Source organism: Rhea americana, unplaced genomic scaffold (assembly GCF_003343005.1).
Source record: "Rhea americana isolate MKP2758 unplaced genomic scaffold, rheAme1 scaffold_142, whole genome shotgun sequence".
Classification (NCBI taxonomy): Eukaryota; Metazoa; Chordata; class Aves; order Rheiformes; family Rheidae; genus Rhea; species Rhea americana.
Window position 1 is genome coordinate 128,749 of NW_028185506.1, and position 11,117 is coordinate 139,865.

Genomic DNA, 11,117 nt, shown 5'->3' on the forward strand with positions numbered 1-11,117 from the left:
TTTTCATTCCAGGAGCACACACCTCTACTCTCCGTTTTTTGCTCTTGCCACAACAGGATGCCCCAAGTAGACAAAAGCCACTCTACTATCCCCATTTAAACTAGTAAAATGAACACCGAATACAGTCTAAAGGAGAAAAAAATCAAGATCTGCAGAGCCCCTTAGCTGTACTTGTGCAATTTTATCTTCACTGTTGATACAAGCACTGCCATAAATGGATTTCATTTGTATTGATGTTTTTGCAATCATTGTGTTTCATATGAATATCTATCTACGTATGCAAAGTGGGATGTATGTAGGCAAACTTAATCCTTCCTTATCACCCGAATGAAAATAGTTCATTTGCATCCTATGCACACTGAAGTCAAGGCAAAAAGCTCCTGCCAATTCAGAAGTACAAGATCAGGCCAAGAGGAAGAGGGACAAGGATAGGTAGACCAAGGATTACATGACCAGGACAAATGTGATTTATGTGACTGGACAAGTTGTCAAAGACAAGTTGCCAAGTGGCAATTTGAAATTTTCACATTTCATTACAAGCTGTGAGGCTAGTCCTGGTCCAGAACCCATTATAGTTAATTCTGTCTTACACAGACACAAATTTAGCCAGATGAGCTGCTTAAAGAAAAGCTACCTGACATATTCACAAATTTAAATGAAAGCATTTGCAAAGATGTTCTGTAATCTCATCTGAATTTCCAATTCAGTTCTGTTTTTTTAAGCTGTCTTGAATTATGAATAAATCAAGAAAAATCAAAATACTTGAGTATCAGTCTGTTTTAAAATTATTAGTGAAGACCTTGAAATTGGTAACTACAAACTGAGAAAGCTTATGTGAGGGGAAACTCAGGTCAGGAACTGTCTGTTATCATCTCGCACATAGGAAAATGAGCTGAAATCATTAGATTTCATTTTAAGTACAGATAATTTAGCCATCTGCGGGAAGAGTTATGCTCTACCATTAAACTAGGAGGCCAAATACAGTGATGATTTAAGCATCATAAGGCCATAAGTGAATCATTAAGTGGATAGAAGTAATAAAACAGCTTTACTTACACTCAGTGTACAATGCTGGAAAGGCCTTTAGGGAAACCCTGAATGTGAGTGCAGTTTATTTGATACAGAGCAGGTTCTTTTCCCACCACATCAAAAAAAGAGAAAGAATGGAGGATTCATTCACTCAGAGGTTTGTTGTTCAAAGCTCTAAAAATAGTAATATTCTGGTATACAAAAGCAGCACAAGTTATTTAGTAAGCAGGGTGTACAAATACTTGGCAGGAAGAAAAACAGACATCAGAGAGATGTAAAATCATCTCTTTTCATATTTACCAGTGAAAAAAAAAAAAAAAAAAAAAAAAAGGACTACTGAAATCAACGGAATGACATTCATAATCTATCACTGTGGCAACATAAACAAACCTTTTCTGTATGTGTATGAGGGGAGGAGGGCAAGGAATGGAAGATTACTGGTTTATCTTAGATGTGTATGTAGTAGCTATGGGAGAGGTATAGCATATGCATGCAGACTAGTGATGCATAAGTTGCATTTATTTTGCACAGCCACTAAATTCAAAATTTATATAAAACACACAATTTTTTTAATACACACATTTTCTAGCTACAGGCTGGTATATAATCCTCTAACCCCTTTCCAGAGGAGTTAGGCTTGTTTACATTTGAGGTGAATTTTTCTTGGCAATAGCAAAGTCCCAAAGTTACTAATTTTAAAACTAAAATTCTCCTTTAGGGGTTTTCTGTAAAAAAATCACTACTACACTACTGTGTTTTTAAAACAAAATGTAGAATACAATAAATAAACACTATTTTATAGTTAAAAATCTAAATTTAGGATTTCAAAAAGTGCTATTAGATCAAAACTTTAGGGGTATTTAAATGCCTGTAGATGAATATAGGGTCCAAAATTCTAGCTTTTTAACCAATTTGGAGCCAAAAGATGCCAGTAACTGATGTGATGAAGTCAATGGAGCTATGCAGCTTTACACTAGCCAGGGAGCTGACTCCATACACTTTGTGCTAGTAAGAGGAGAATTCAGTCATGAAGGTGATTGCTTATGGTGGTGTGAATCTTCTTCACTTTTAATGAGAGACTAAAATAATAACAGTAATTACAAATTGGAGAAAGAAGTTATGAATGCAGAACCTTAGTCCATTCTGTCTATTCAAAAATATGTCATCTCTAAGCAACAATGACAAGACCTTCATGCATAAAAATGTTTTCTCTCTGGTCTTGTGAGAGCAACCAAAGATAAATAAGTGTTTCAGAAAATGGTCCATGATGACTCTCACTACATTAATTTCTTGCTTAGAGTGAAAATGCTTGAATGACAGACCAGAGACAAATAATGCCTTCTCTTTAGTTTCAGAACAGTGAAAGAACAGAGGCAGCTTTTCATATATAATATCAAATTTCCATCTTGTTTACACTAATGTAAAGTGAAATGATCAGGCCTATATAGCTGTAACACACCCTAGTCCTGGTGGAGCATCTTTAATAGGAAGGACTGGGATGCAACAAACAGGATAATGTATCCTGCAGTTCCAGTGAATTCCTGGCTTCTCCTGTTACCTTGGCACCACTCTTAGGCTGGAGGCCCCTGACTCTGCCTTATCAAGTAAGATAAATTGAGATGGGCTTATGAATGGAAACAAACACTTTTTAGCCTAAGAAATGAGCCAAGGAGTCATGGTGGGATGCTAGATCTTGCAAATTGAGCTGACAGATGGAAGGGCAGGAGGGCTAGGAGATCACTAGGATGGCTCTTAGGCTAATTTCACAAAGCTATGATGACTAGTGATGACTATTTGGCTTGGATTTGCATCAGCATCAAATAAATGAGCTCCTAAATACTCTAATCCCTATTTTTAGGTATTTCCTTTTCTCTTCAAATTAGAAATATTTTAATGCACTGAAGAATTTGCACGTATAGTTCTCCCACAGCTCTATATTTTCTTCACAGAGTCATGGTAGAAACAGCAGAGAATGTACAAATTCATCAAACTGTGCTCACTCTCATCTGTTTTTCTTTAGGTTAGCTTCTCCAGCTTTCCCCTAATGTAGGTTTGAGTGCAGCATTGAAAACATCGGGAAATGGGCAGTCTGTGAAGAGGTTGTAGGAAGAATGAGCAGCAATGGCCACAAACTGGCACTGAAAGAGGTGGAGGAAATAAGCAGACAGATTAGGGATCCTACATAAAACATACCCAGACTGACTATTTAACCCATCATAAAGAGCATCACTCATACTAGCTGTGTCCTCAACCCAGAGTACCACCTGCATGCCTTGAAAAACTTGTCTTTCAAGTCCAGCAGTTTTGCACGACATAGAAGGATATCACATTGAATCTTGCACACTGGTACAATGAGCAGGTCTGGAATTCCACCTCTCCCATGTAAAAACAGACCCTTGGGTCCCTTCTCTGCCACTGTCCAGCAATTCCATTTTGTAATATGGAAAACAAAGGTGGGAGACTCCTCTCCTCAGATGATGGTCAGATTGTACCCATAATAACTATGATTGGCATTTTAGCTTATAGAAAGGAACTACAGATGCTACTTTTCTTTATTGGAACTCTGCGCAACTATTTTACATCTATTTCTCTTTGGTAACTACATACTCTTTGTTGCTGTAATCTCTGTTTGTGTGGAACTAACTCACCTACATACTCTAATTATTGTTCTTGTCTGGAATATTGTTTTTATGCTTTATTTTTGGAAAAAAACACAGAGTAGAATTGTCAGGATTTGCCACCTTTTCAGAGATGAAAGAAATAAAATCCAAGAGGATTTTCCACATAGGGAATAAAACTCACATATTTATTTTCTTTGATCACTCTCTATTTGCCTGTAGTTAGAAATGTCCTTCCTTTTTGAAGAAGCAGAATGAAAGCTGCCCAATTTTCTGCCCTACCAACAATCCAAAGCTCTACCAAGTTACTGCCCACACTCAAAATCAAGCTGCTCCAGTGGAGAAAAGGCTGATACATACAGCAAAAGAGAGAGAAGTCTAATTTTAAAATTTTCTCTCTTTTCTTCCCATTATGAAAATGGAGTTTATAGTTGGAAGCTAATGTTTTCACTGAAGGCCTCTTGGTAGTTCCTGGGAGTAGTATACAGCATGTATTACTGATCAGTTCACCTCTCATAGTGGGACATTAAGAACATGATCATTTCCCCAGGAAACAAAAAGAAAGAGCTGAGCCCCCATGGAGGGGACAGAGACAGAAAGCAAGGCCATCATACCCAAGAAGTGAAAGTGAAAAGATGAATACGTGGAATTGATTACCAGCTGCATGATGGTTAGATAACACTTCCCCAAGAGGTAATGCTGCATCTGTGGTCCCAGGCTTGCCAGGACATAATATGTGTACATGAAGATGTGGTGTACAAAGGAGTTCAACATCCCAATAAAGAAGGCTGAGGAGTAAAGAAGTCAGAATGAGCAATACACACAAACCATTCAAGATTAATCTTGCAATGAGTTGACATTCATAGTGATAATGATCTCAAAGTACATCATCTTACCCATTTGTGTGAACATTCAATCTAGTCTCTGCTTAGGAAGTATTTCACATTTTCCCTGTTCCCTCCAATGTATGTCTATTCCATATCTTGCTTTTGGAGAACTTCAAAGGCAAAGAAGAGAATTATTGTTCCAATCTAAGCATTCTGATGTCAAGGTCATTTAGCCAAATTACTTCCCCCCAAAATAGTACCACTACCAGTAACCCAGCTTTTTCTGTAGGACCTGCCTATAATAGTCTAGTACTTTGTGTCAGCATCAGATGCTTCAGTGTAGGTGGAGCAGAAAAAAAGAAGCAGTCTGGGTACAGACTAGAAAGAGAAATAAGATGGATACAGCCATGATAAGAAAGGTACAATAAGAATCTAGGCAGCTGAACCTGGTCCAGGTCTGACTGAGGTACAAATAGACATCATCTCGAGTACTACATCCAATTCTGGGCTCCCCGGGACAAGAGCTGGGCCTGTTTAGCCTGGAGAAGAGAAGACTGAGAGGGGATCTTATCAGTGTATAACTATCTGAAAGGAGGGTGTCATTGGGAGTGGGACAAACTCTTTTCAGTAGTGCCATGCAAGAGGACAAGAGTCAATGGGCACAAACTGAACCACAGGATGTTCTGCCTGAATATGAGGAGACATTTCTTCACTGTGAGAGTGACAGAGCATTGGCACACGTTGCCCAGAGAAGTTGTGGAGTCTCCTTCTCTGGAGACATTCAAAGCCTGCCTGGATGCAACCCTGTCTAACATGCTCTAGGTGACCCTGCTTGAGCAGGGGTGTTGGACTAGGTGATCTCCAGGGGTCCCTTCCAACCTCAACCATTATGTGATTCTGTGATATGATACTATCATTTCTATTTGGACAGGGAATGACTGGTACATTCTTATTCTGGATGAGGCAGTGAATATAGCAGTCTAAATAACCCACAGAACTGAGCAGATGGTATCCGCTGAAACCTCACATGTTTTTCACACCTTTGGAAATAGATGAGATTCCTGCCTCTCAATCACCTCATCTGCACTGTTTATGTTATCTCCAAAGCACAAGAAAAACAGTAACACACAGTGTCCACAGAAATTTACCTTGTGCCCCAGGAACGTATTTGACCCCTGACCACCAGTTGAACAGCATTGTGCCATGGTGATATACATGCAGGAAAATCACTTGTTCTAGTTTCTTGTGCAGAATAAAGAAAACCTGAAAGAAATCAGACAAAGGAAAGTCTTTAGATGATATGTTTAGACAGAGGAAGATATTACATCAGAAGGTATAAGAACAGTTAACGGTAATTCTGGATCTCCCCAACCTCGTTTCCTCTGTCACTGATAATAAAAAAAAACAAAATGATGATGAAAAGCAGATTTCCTCACTGATGAGAACATAGCGGGGATGTGTGAACCCATTGGCAGTAGGTCTAGATGAGCTCCACAGGCTGATTCACTGTGCAGTGTTCTCAACTTATCCCCCCAAAGAGCACTAGACTATGGAGTCCTACTCAGGCCAGAATACAGTCTTCCTTGACCGACCAAGCTGTTATCTCAGGCAACTATTTGAAATATAGGAGAACACCTAACATACAAGATATAAAATGGTTTTACCTTCACGTGGACTTTTGATTTCAGCTGGAATACTGAGGAATACAAACCTTTAACCCACAGCTTCGGAATAATTGGTGGCAGCAGAAATACAGGGCAGATGTATATTTGCAGTCCCTTTGCTACATAACTAACCACTATCATACATTCAGATGAGCAATCATAGCTCCTATCTAGAAGCAGATATTCCAGCAGCCTTAATCAACTAGTAACTAAGACTTTGGCAGACCTTCTGACAATAGCTAAGGTTAAAGCTTCTCCCCTCCCCTGTTTGTTGTTCAAAGGGAATGTCCATCTACAGAAAGGGTGCTGAGGAATGGAGTATGTATACAGTCACTGGGATAGAGACTAACAAATGGAACATAGGTTCAGGATTTTTATTTGTTTGTTTACTTGGAAAGAGGCTTTTGAGGAGGCCTAGCAGCATGATATCCAGTGGCAGTGCTGGACTCTTGCAGGCAAAATGTCTCTATGTAACAGTACTCTGAAGCTGTGCTCTCTTCTTTGACAATATGTCAGCTGTATTCCCACAAACGGGCACAGCAGAACACATGAAAAAAGCATTTACTGAAAAGATCAACCAAATCAGCACAGGATCAAACCAGAACATTAGCTTCTGGCACTCTGCCCTATTCAGATGAGGGAGTGATTTATTTCAGAGTGCCAGTTCTGCTATGGAGTCCTCCCCTTACCGTATCCAGCTGCTCGAGGACTTTGGAGAAGAAGAACCACTAACACACTCTTGCCATCTGCCGGTCAGTACAAGAAAACGCTATTAGCTCTCAAGGTAAAATTACTACTTAGTTTTACTGCCTTAGATTTTTAACCACTGATCCATGCAATATGTCAAAGCTGCCCATCTGGGATCAGCAGCTAAGGTGAAAAACTAAGTCAGTCTTTTATGGCTGTTGCTTTCCCCAGAGTGGGTGCTCAGAAAGGAGTCTTGATTTGGGAAGGGGCATTCAGTTAGTGTTTTAATAGCTTTCACCGGTTAGATGATTTGTATGCTAAAGTTGTTTTTTCTTTAATAAGGCAAAGCGAGCTGTTTGACAACAGTTTCTAGACTGATGGCAAATATCTGAAAAGCTGAAAAGCTAATATCCATTCTTTAATCTGTTTGAAGTCTGACTTTATCCAAAGGCAAAGTATAATAGTTCCAAATTCAGACAGAGACAAAAAATCATGCAGTGTTTTGAAAAACTGATAGTTGTGGGACTTAAATCCTCCTGTAGTGGCCAAACAAGAAATAGTTTTAGCCAAATCCCCCAGGTCTCGGAGATTTTGAGTGAGATTTATGTCATGCAAATTTTAGGATATAAAAATTGATTTTCTAGTTGACAGTGATCACTCAGAATGTTTACAAAGTCAATGGAGAGAGCTACATATCTTTCAGAGGCAATTTGCAATACAAGTATTAGATATCTGTCTTCGAATGGAAGAATCTTTCCATTTGATCACCTTCTTTCCATTGATCAAAGAGGGAACTTAAATGGTTACGTCAAATGAGGTGATTAATCTCCAGAGAGCTAAAGGTAAGTGCAACTGTTAAAGCAGACAATTTAGTGCAATAAATTTGCAAGCAAATAAACTGGAGTAAAACACTTCTTGGGGATGCAAACTGCTATTTACCATAAAACAATCTGCATACCCAGAAACAGAGTAAAGTCTAAGGCAAGCTTTGTACTGAACTGTACCCTCATTCCTAGCTCACTTCAACTGTAATCCACTGGCTGGCACAGGTAGCTATAGTTGTCCAAGCTTGAAGTTACCAGAAACTGAAATGAAAGAAAAGCAATAAAAATCCATTTTCTGTGCAAAACTATCTGTTCCAAAAGGATGTATATATTAATGATAAAGGCCACATGATCTCAATTTAGCATTCACTAGCTGGAAATCCATGCTAAACATAAAACATGACCAGGCAAAAAGTAAAACCTGAAAGAAAGTACTTCATGTCCGTGTTGAAACTAGAAAAAGAATATTCATTTTGGTCATGTTTGTAACTCAATGCAATTACTGAGGTGCTCAAAAATGCTTTAGCAGGAACAGTGAATCCTAGGCTTCAGAATTTCTTTGAAAATACTGATTTAATTTGTAAACATCCCACTACTTGTTTCATTGCATTTGCATATTAACTAGAAAGCTAAAGACTACGCCAAGTAATCAGTATAACTGAATAAGCATGCATAGACAATCAGTTTTCATATCTGTCCTCAGATCAAGTAGTATTTTCTCCAAAAATTTGCAATTTAGTTTAACTAAACCTAAGAACAATGCCATAAATTTAATTGGCAAATTTAATAACATCAAGACATTTATCAAACCTGTTCAACCCAACTATTTGAAGAGTATTCAGGGGTTTACATGAATTAAGTCAGTGAGTCTCATCTGAGAACACTGTAGAAACAGTCACACATTAAAAACAAGTAGAGAGCAATGCCATCAATGCTAATGGAAGCAGGAAGCTGCAGTGCACTTGATACTCTTGGAGAGGATTGTGCAAGTCCAGAAAAGAAGTTCCTTCATTTTCAGAGATGAGACCCTTACCAGCCCGGTCTGAGACAAAATGAGGAGTCCTCCATATGCTCTGTGACTACCTGTGAGATTCCAACTTTTAGCTTGTTCATTAAGTAACCTTCCACCATTAATTTTATGAAAAAGAGAAAGATTGAGAACTGAGAGAAAAGAGGTATGCTTTGGTAGCAATTCACTTTTAAAGGGTAGTATTGTCCCTCCAGTGGCAAAATGCAGATATGTCCAAGTTGGCTCCCGCTTCCCTCCATTAGAATTCAACAGCAAAGCTGTTGAAATGGCTCTGGCTTTCTCATACACTTTCCAGATGCTTACTCAGAAGGGGGCAATCCAGTCTCCTCACCTCATAAAACATATAGCTTGATAATGTCACCATAGTGAGATTGTAGATAATCAGAAGACCTTCCAGCTTCAGCAGCTGCTGCTTATGCATGAGGCATGGCCCCAGTATCACAACAAAGAGGTAGAAGGCAAAGAGAAGGGTGACTGGAAGTGGAGAATAGACCAGGAGCCATGGGTCTGTCCTTGGATCTGAAAAGTAAAACACACAGGCAAATTTGGCATGTCTTGCATGGCAGATATTTCACATGTCTCTGGCAATAAATTGATATTTTGTGCCTCTACACAAAGCAGATCCACTGCTTTTCTTCCAGCTTAGGACTCCATGTGCCAGCCTCTACTAAAAGGCTTTGATACTACACTAGGGCTGGGGCTGTAGGACCAAGAAGAGTCCTTTGCTGAGTGCTAGCTGCATAGTAATGAACAGGCCTTTCCTGTCACAAGCTAGACTCCTCATGACAGGCTGCAATACAGTCCCCCACAGGAGGAAAGAAGTAACTAAACCCATGCTCAGCAGGGAAGCACAGCACAAATCAACCAGTTCCAGGATCTGTGAGAGCTTAAGTCTTTAAAGCGTAATAATAAATTGTTCCTGTCACAGAGGCTACTTCCTCTTTTCTTCACAATGTTCAGGGCATCTGAAATTCTGAATACCTTCCTTCTTATATCTACTCGTAGAATGGACTCTTGAAAGCGTATGGTTTCACTGGAAAATGACTAAATTTGTCTCTCTCTTAAAACTTCTCTTCAGCCCCTCAAGAAAGCGAGGTTCAGCAGAATTTCTGTCCTGCCACCTCCCTGAAAAATCCCAGTTTTTTTTCCCATTCACACATTCTTCTCCTATTCCCAATGTGGTCACTGCTCTACTAAACTCTCTGAACATCTTCCTTCACTTCCTGATGTGCCAGTTCCAAGCCCTAGTTCCTCTCTCACTATTCTAGTCCTTGGATCCTCACAGAAGTCCTGTACTGAAAACCAGTCCTTGGCTCACTGGTAAGTTACATGGCACATATACTAACTCTGCTTCCCCTTGCTGTGTTTTTCACACATTTTTTTGCCAGTGGGCCTCAGGGTTTTTAAAGATGCTGTTCTTATCCACTCAACTTTGTTAATCTTCCTTGCTTCTAAACCTGCAAATCCTTTACTGTTCCTGCTATGACCTCTCCGTCAAGAGCTCTTTGATATTTCAGTTCTGTATATGACAGTCTGTCAGAAGTCCTGAACCCCAGTTTAGACTTTCCTCTGAAATTCAAGTCCTGAAATATTTTCAGTCTACACCTGTGGCCCCATGTCCTTCCCCTTTCAGGGCCACCACACAGGCCTGCCATTCCACCTGCATGCCAATTTGTGGCACGTCAACTTAAATAAGTTTAGGGATGCCACAGGGCTCTGCTAAACTATACCTGCAGAAACTCTAGCTACTGAAGTCTTGAGGTCTCCTAACTGAAAAGAGAAAAACCCTTAAACACTGCTCAGTGTTTAAGGCACCTACCTCCATGTTCAAGGACCCAGTGGTAGTATTCCTGAGTTTTCTGCCAAGCTGAAGCCATCACAAGTTCTGGAAAGAAATCAAAATTAATATTCATAGTCATCGCAACCTCATTTTTCCTAGTCTTGATTGAGTCCAGAAAAAAAGGATGCTCCTTAGATAAAGGATCAGGATTACAGCTAATGAAAAACTAATATTATGCTCTCTGTAGAAACTAAAATTCTAGATCAGATTAGAGTCATGTTTAAAAAAGGGAGAAAAAGAAGTCCCCTGCAATAATCAGCTTTCTTTTTATAACTTCTATTTCCAGATTTCAGTATCTTGTTGATGTTTCATCACTAGAAATATTCTGACTAGCTGCACTCAAAATGCTGGAGCCAGGGGCTCTGTATACCATGTGAGGAAATCAACTGAGTGATGTTATCCCAGAACATCAGAACAGTAGAGGCATAACATTCACGCTGGGACAGACAGCAGGTGCCATAGTGGTATTTTCTTGCATGCTTTCTCAGACATTTGCAGTGCTAACAGGCAGTCTGGAATTAATTCATCGCTACTGTAACTCCATACATATAAACAGAGCTTTGTCAGTTTCTCGGCTTTCTGATGTCTTGTTTGCATG

General features: G+C 39.5%; 1 pseudogene; it reads right to left on the minus strand.

Annotated features, from left to right (window-relative positions):
• Positions 1–3,050: 3,050 nt before the first annotated feature.
• On the minus strand, positions 3,051–10,559 carry LOC146599257 (very long chain fatty acid elongase 4-like; annotated as a pseudogene).
• Positions 10,560–11,117: the final 558 nt, after the last annotated feature.